Below are 8,227 nucleotides of genomic sequence, written 5' to 3'. Positions count from 1 at the left end.
TCCTCAGCACATTTTAGAATTAATGTTTAAACAGCTACCTTTTTCAAATCAGGAGTGTGCTGCAACTCTACAGATAAACTACTAAAAACAACCTCCTCACAGAGAAAAACAAGTTGATATACTCAGACATGTACAATTGTTATCAGTCGGGAAGTAGTTTTTCCCTGTAAATATTGTTTCACTTTGAAAACCCCAAACAGTTCTATAAACAAAAATTCAGGTTCACATTTATACTGTTTTTTTTTTTATTCTCACCCAAGGATGTGTTTATTAACTTTGGAGAGCGGAAGGGAATGAACAACAGTGCACTGCCTCCTGTGCATGGCCCAACCAGGGATCAACCCTGCAGCCTAGGCATGTGCCCTGACCTGGGACAGAACCGGCAACTTTTTGGTGCACAGGATGGTGCTCCAACCAACTGAGCTACCTGGTCAGGGCTATGTTGTTTTTTAAAAAATATTTCAAAATTAAAATAAAGTTCTTTAAAAATCAGTGATGGCTACTGATACGTGTTACTACTTAGATGAATTTTCCAACTTGGCCGAGAAAAGCCAGTCTCAAAAGACTACATATTGTATGATTCCATGTATATAACACAGCAGAAAAAACAAAACTAGGATGCAGAACGCATCAGTGGCTGCCAGGGGGAAGGGGCCGGAGGAGAGGAAGCATACATAAGGACAGCATGAGGAAGATTTCTGAAGTGGGAGGAGAACTGTCCTGCATCCTGATTGTGGTGGTGGTTACACAAATGTACACCTATATTCAAGTTTGCAACTATACACTAGTTCCAAAAATTTCTTTAAATCAGTAATTATTTAAAATGTTAATGATCCTGTTATTTAGTGAGGTACTGTGCTAAGTAAGCCCCCTTACATACACTTTCTTATTTTATACTCACAAACCTGAGATAAATATTATCCCAATTTGGGTAAAACAAAAAACAGGCTCAGAGGTGAACACGCACAAAGCCAAACAGCCTAGGGGGCAAAGCCTGACTCCAACCCCGACCTGACCCCAAAGCCTATATTCTTAACATCCCATCCTCTCTCCCCTCTACTCATAAACACCAAGCGCTCTGTCTCCCAGTGACGTCAGGAGGCTCAGTCTCCTCATCCAGCTCCTAACTGAACACACTACAGACAGTGAGAATGTGCAGATGAGTAAAACATAATTCTAGGGCACTGATTTTCAACTTGTTCTATCTCGTGGAACACATAAATTACTAAGATTCTGTGGCACACCAAAAAATGTATTTTTTGCCGACAAAATAGGTATAATTTTGATCAACAAAAGTAATAGTAGTGATAGTAATCACCTACCTTTTTTCCTACAAAGTGACTTTTTAAAAAATCAGATACTTATACTTGTACATAAGCATTTCTGGTACCAAGAATTAACCAATCAGATGCAATCTTATGCGGTGAGACCAATACAATGCAACTCTATAATATGACCTATATATTTATGGATCAAAACAGGGCATTCACACCAGGCAGTTCTGTTGTGTTGGCTGCTGTCAATACAGTAGCTGTCCTTTTTTTAACCTGACAATCTAAAGAAAAAAAGGTCAGTGCCCCTCACTTAATAGATATTTCACATCTTAAAAATTCCTGTGGCACACCGGTTGAAAATTGCTGTTCTGAGCAACATGGTCCAATATAACTTTTTGTGATGAGTGAAATGTCCTTTAATATCTGTTGTCCAATATGGTGGCCTCTAGTCACATGTGGCTATTGAAAGCACATGTGGCTAGTGTGACACATTAATTTATATGGCCACATGTGCCTACTTGCTACTCAAGTGGACAGCAAGGTTCCAGAAACATAAAACAAGAATGTGCATGCCAATTAAGAAATAAGCAACTTATCAAAATATGGTGACAACTCACCAACAATAAAACAATACAAGGTGAGAAACTCACAATGTCCAAACATATCACAAAACTATTGAAGATCTGCCTTAAAGATCTACTTAACCCAGAAAGATTCAGTTTAAATATCAACTTGGTTCCTACTACTGAGTGTAAACTGTATACTAAGAGGCAGTTCCTGCAAGGAGCTTACAGCATGGGAGGAGGATACAAGATATAGGTGGACAAGTCACAAGACAGAGCAATCACTTAAGTATATACAACTGGTGCTTTAGTGCAGCATGAGAACTGTCAAGAGTCCTGGTGGTAAAAGAAACCAGAAAGCAGTTTAAGAACAAAGCACCCATTATCCAATTCTGTAGTAGCAAAAGTGTAAGATAATTTACTCTATCTCCACCTTTATGCAGAAAAGCCTAATGGATTAAAAAAAAAAAAATTCAAGGCAGACCTCAGGAACTGACCCTGGCTTTACTCACACTACCAATGTCAGGCTCTCATCCTGCTCCTTGTACGATCAATGCAAAACTGGACTTAGAACAATCCCCCTTGCTCCAGTTTCCATGAAAATTTGACAGCAGAAGGACTTCCAGCCAAGATGAAGGCACAGACAGACACCGTGTGCCTCCTCGCACAACCAAAAGGACAACAAATTTACAAACAAAAAACAACCAGAACTGCCAGGAAATCAAGCTATATGGAAGTCTGACAACCAAGGAGTTACAGAAGAAACATTCATCTAGGATAGCAGAAGGGACAGAGATGGGCGGCCAGGAGAGAGGACTCGCGTGGCAAAGCTGTGGCTGGCAGACCACAGTGAGCGAGGCAGCAGCTGACCACAGTGAGCGAGGCAGCAGCTGACCACAGTGAGCGAGGCAGCAGCTGGCGGAGCAGGCAGTCCCACATTCATGTGCAGATAAACCGGGAGGAACAACTGGGGAGCGAGAGAGACCACACAACCCAGGGTTCGAGCACAGGGAAATAAAGCCTCAAAACCTCTGACTGCAAAAACCTGTGGGGATTGAGGCAGCAGGAGAAACTCCCAGCCTCTCAGGAGAGTTCACTGGAGAGACCCACAGGGTCCTAGAATATACACAAAACAACTCACCTGGGAATCAGCACCAGAAGGGCCCAATTTGCTTGAAGATAGCAGTGGAGGGGACTGGAAGCCGGCAGAGAGCTAAGCAAGCAGCACTGTTCCCTCTCAGACACCTCCCCCACATTCAGCACCACAGATTAGACAAGTGGGTTGCACTGCCATGGTGAACACTAAGGCTCTGCCCCTTATTATGTAACAGGCACATGGAGACAAAAAAAAAAAAAAAAAAAAAACCATAACACATACACAGACAAAACACCCAGCCCAAGTGAAAGAACAGATGAAAGCTCCTGAAACAATACAACTAAGTAGTGAAGAGATAGCCAACCTATCAAATGCATAGTTCAAAACACTGGTAATCAGAATGCTCACAGAATTGGCTGAGTATGGTTGCAAAATATAGGAAAAAGTGAAGGCTATGAAAAGTGAAATAAAAGGAACCAACAGTGATGAGAAGGAAACCTGGACTCAAATCAATGGTTTGGAGCAAAAGGAAGAAATAAACATTCAACCAGAACAGAATGAAGAAACAAGAATTCAAAAAAACGAGGAGAGGTTTCGGAACCTCCAGGACAACTTTAAATATTCCAACATCTAGTGTCGCAGGTTCGATTCCCAGTCAGGGTACATGCCTGAGTTGCAGGCCATGACCCCCAGCAACCGCACACTGATGTTCCTCTTCCTCCCCTCCTTCCCTCTCTAAAAATAAATAAATAAAATCTTTAAAAAAGAAGCTTCCTTTAAAAAAAAAAAAAAAAAAAACTCCAACATCCGAATCATAGGGGTGCCAGAAGGAGAAGAGGAAGAGCAAGAAATGAAAAACTTATCTGAAAAAATATGATGGAGAACTTCCCTAATCTGGCCGAGGAAATAGACTTCCAGGAAGTCCAGGAAGCTTAAAGAGTCCCAAAGAAGTTGGACCCAAGGAAGCACACACTAAGGCACATCATCATTACATTCACCCAAGAAGAAAGATTAAGGAGAGAATCTTAAAAGCAGCAAGAGAAAAGGAGACAGTTACCTACAAAGGAGTTCCCATCGGACTGTCAGCTGATTTCTCAAAAGAAACCTTGCAGGCAAGAAGGGGCTGGAAAGAAGTATAGGAAATCATGAAAGGCAAGGACCTACATCCAAGATGACTCTATCTAACAAAGCTATCATTTAGAATGGAAGGGCAGATAAAGTGCTTCCCAGATAAGGTCAAGTTAAAGGAGTTCATCATCACCAAGCCTTTGTATGAAACATTAAAGGGACTTATCTATAAAAAAGATAAAAAATATGAACAGAAAAATGACAACAAATTTACAACCATCAATAATCAAAATTTAAACCAAAACACAAACTAGGCAAACAACCAGAACATGAACGTAATCACAGAAATGGAGATCACACAAAGGACTATCAGCAGGGAAGACGAGGGGGGAATGGGGAAAAAAGTACAGGAAATAGTAGCATAAACGGTCGGTACAAAATATACAGCGGGATGTTAAGAATATTATAGCAAATGTAGAAGCCAAAGAACTTATATGTACAACCCATGGACATGAACTAACGCGTGGGGGGATGGAGGGGAATAAAGGGGGGGAATGGAACAACTGTAATAGCATAATCCACAAAATACATTTTTTAAAAATTTCACAGCAGAAAGTAATTCCTTACACTCAAACCCTGATTATCTTTAAATTATAACATCTTTTAGGTCCTGGAAATGTGCTAATTGGTATTGCCATACAGTAGTACAATCTTGTGGTGAGATATAGATAGCATATGAACCTAACGATTAGTTTGAATTCATTTAATAAGTACAGGTAATCCTTGAACAACACAGCCTTGAACTGTGCAGGTCCACATATATGCTGAATTTTTTCAATAAATATAGTTGGCCCTTCATATCCACAAGCTTCACATCAAACAAGAAAGCCAACCACCTTCAGATTCAACCAACCACAGATCAAAAACAGTATTTTCACATTTCCACATCAGTTTCCCAACCAAAGATCTAAAATAAACTATTTGAGCCCTGGGCTCAGCTGGTTGAGATGTCATCTGTATACAAAAAGGCTGCAGGTTCAAATCTCCAGTAGGGGCACATATGAGAGGCAACCAATCGATGTCTCTCTCTCTCCTTTTCTAGTATGAATAAACATATTTTAAGAACATTTTTAAAAATATTGTTTTCAACATGAGGTTGGTTGAATACACGGATCTGAAGGGCTGACTGCAGAGTAAAGTTTTAATTGGCCCCAGCCTGGTGGCTTGGTTGGCTGGAGCATCATCCTGTACACCAAAAGGTTGCAGGTTCAACTCCCAGGCAGGGCACACTCCTAGGTTGCAGGTTCGATCCTCATGCAGAGAGTATTCAGGAGGCAACCAATCAATGTTTCTCACATCAATGCTGTGCTCTCTTTCCCTCTCTCTCTAAAATCAACAAAAAACATATCCTCAGGTGACAAAAAAAAGTTATAATCAGATTTTCAACTGGGGAGAGAGGGTGTCAGTACTCCTAACCCCCATGTTCAACTGTCAACTGAATATTTTCTGTGTCCTCAAAAACATCAATGAAGAGCAGGGGAGGTGCCAGTGTGAGGAATCTATAAAGCCATCAAGACATCAAGCATTACCTGTAGGACAAACAAGTTGAAAGTGTAAGTACTAATACATAAAAGCTTACAAATTGGAAGACTAAATAAGTTATACACTGTAACTTTAGAAAAGACTTTTTCTTAAAAATCAGCCTATTTTCTCATCTTTATGAGCACAGATTATTCATGACCAAAGTCAGAGAAAAATATTTTTTTCTAGAGTGGCCCTGGGCTAGTTCAACAGTTAAGTTCTTTGAGCCTGCTTTCTCAGATTTAAGAGTAAGGAGGGAATGAGACTAGATGCCCTCAGAGATAACGGTGAATTAACTATGATATTTAATGATAATTACTTGCAGATTGACTTCAGGAAGGCTTCCAATTCAATCCTAATTCATCCATAAACAGGAAACATGTAAGAACTTTGCTGGTTATTAAAATGTTAGATTCTTTGATGCTCCTCCCATCAAGACACGGAGCTTAATACCTTTGGCCTTAGGCTAGCTTTAGTGACTTGATTTTTTTTTTCTTTTTTAATCCTCACCCAAGGGTATGACCACTGCTTTGAGAGTGAGACAGACAGACAGGTATCAGTGTGAAAGAAACACTGACCAGCTGCCTCCCACACTCTGACCAGGGACCAACCCACAACCTAGGTGTGCGGTCTGACCAGGACCAAGCAGCAACCTTTCGCTACAAGGCACAGCATTCCGACTGAGCCAGCCACCCGACCAAGGTGTGACACTCGCTTTTAACTAACATCATGTGGCAGTGATGGTGTGGTTTCTTCCTTGCTCTTTCTTGGTTCCCTGTTTCTGGGGGAAGCCAGCCACCATGTTGTGAGGACACTCAAGCAGTCCAATGGAAGAGAACAGACCTGCCATCTGCGAGAACTAACCTGCTGGAGCACGAGCCACCTTAAACACAGATCCTCTGGCCAGTGAGCATCTTGACTGCAAACTCATGAAAGACCCTGACCCAGAACTACCAGCCTAATTAAGCCACCCCCTAGATTCATGACCCACAGAAGCTGCAGGAAATAAACAATTTTCAAACTTTGAACCCTGATCCATTTGCGATCGATGAAATCAACTTTAGGCACCACCGTCACTTCTTTAAAGTGAACTAGTTAACCTGGCTCGTGTGGTTCAATGAATGGAGCGCCAGCCTGCTAACAGAAACATCACCAGATTGATTCCCGTCAGGGCGCATGCCTGGGCTGCAGGCCGGGTTCCCATTTGGGGGCGAACAAGAGGCAACCAACTGATATTTATCTCACACATCAATGTTTCTTCCTTCTCTTTCTCCCTCCCTTCTCCTCTCTAAAAACAGATAAAAAATTTTTTGTAAAAAATGAACTAGTTAGAAAAGACAGAAGAGTATGTAACAGGTAACAGGTACTACTTCCTAAAATTTTGCTTCAATTTCACATGTATATGTATACCAGGTAGCATTTAACAAAATATATTTCTTAGCATCAGTAGTGAAGTTTGAAACTCACAGCCTACACTTAGGTTTAAGACAAAACATTCCCTAAAGTATAGGGAATCTTTATGGAATGTGGTCTCAACAGCAACCAACTATAAAATAGGCATTTTCCATAAATTTTATAACAAAACCAATGATATATAAGATACTCACAAAATACATCTTTCCTGATGTATATGTTAGGCTTGATATAAAACACAGGGCATAGTAGACTTGTAAGTCTAGCATGTAAAAGCATATTGTTTTCCAAATCTAAGAGGTTACCCATAATATACTATAGTGAAAAAGCTGCTCTGGGACCTACCCACATTTATGATTTCCTCTTACTTTAATAATCAATGTTAAAAGAAATTCCATCTTCAACCTAAGCACACACACTTGCAAATTTCTACCACAAAGAAAATAAAGTCAAGTACAGTATTATTAAATCACTTTCTGCCCACTGTCCAAGTCCCACTGGAACCCTCTTCTTCAGAACACAAGCAAGCACATATTTTTCTCATGCCTCAGCGTTAACATATCAAAACTTTCAGCACTACAAGAATTTGCAGAATATTTATGTATAACAACTTTTGATGAATCCACTTAGATTATTTCCTTGCACTGTGGTTTTCTTTGAAAATGTGTGAAACTATTTTTGAACTCCTAAGTTGCCAAATGTACTTCCAAAATGCAAAATAAATCAGCACACAAACACTAAACAGATGATTTAACGTATTTTTCTTATTACTTAATTCCGGGCATTTGTGGCTCTCCCACCACCAGACCAACAGCTTCTCTTAGTTCTATCCTGAGATACACAGCTAGCCCTTCTTGCAAGGACTAAGGTTTTCTCCCCAACCTTTGCATATGCATCCATCTAAATATTTCAACTTTGACAAGCTGTAGAAAGCAGATATAATCTGCAGAGCATTCCTTACAATGCTATGACATGATGGTGACTAAAAATCAAAATAATTAGCATACCTGACAAAATTCAAGCATGCATGCCTGTCTTGAGAAAACTAGCAGCTCCTAAAGAGAAGGCAGATTGGTCCTGATGGCACTTTCTCTAGGAATGAGACTGAGTTTCAGGGATAACCCCTGGATCTATTTTTATACAACAACATAGAGTATAGTACTGAGAAACTATTCGCTGATTTTGAGAATAAGCAGTTTCTTTGATTCAAAGCCAATTACCCTAAACACATA

The sequence above is a fragment of the Phyllostomus discolor genome, chromosome 4 (genome assembly GCF_004126475.2).
Source record: "Phyllostomus discolor isolate MPI-MPIP mPhyDis1 chromosome 4, mPhyDis1.pri.v3, whole genome shotgun sequence".
In the NCBI taxonomy this organism is placed as follows: Eukaryota; Metazoa; Chordata; class Mammalia; order Chiroptera; family Phyllostomidae; genus Phyllostomus; species Phyllostomus discolor.
The sequence above is the reverse complement of the archived record's forward strand: the minus strand, read 5'-3'. Positions refer to the sequence as shown.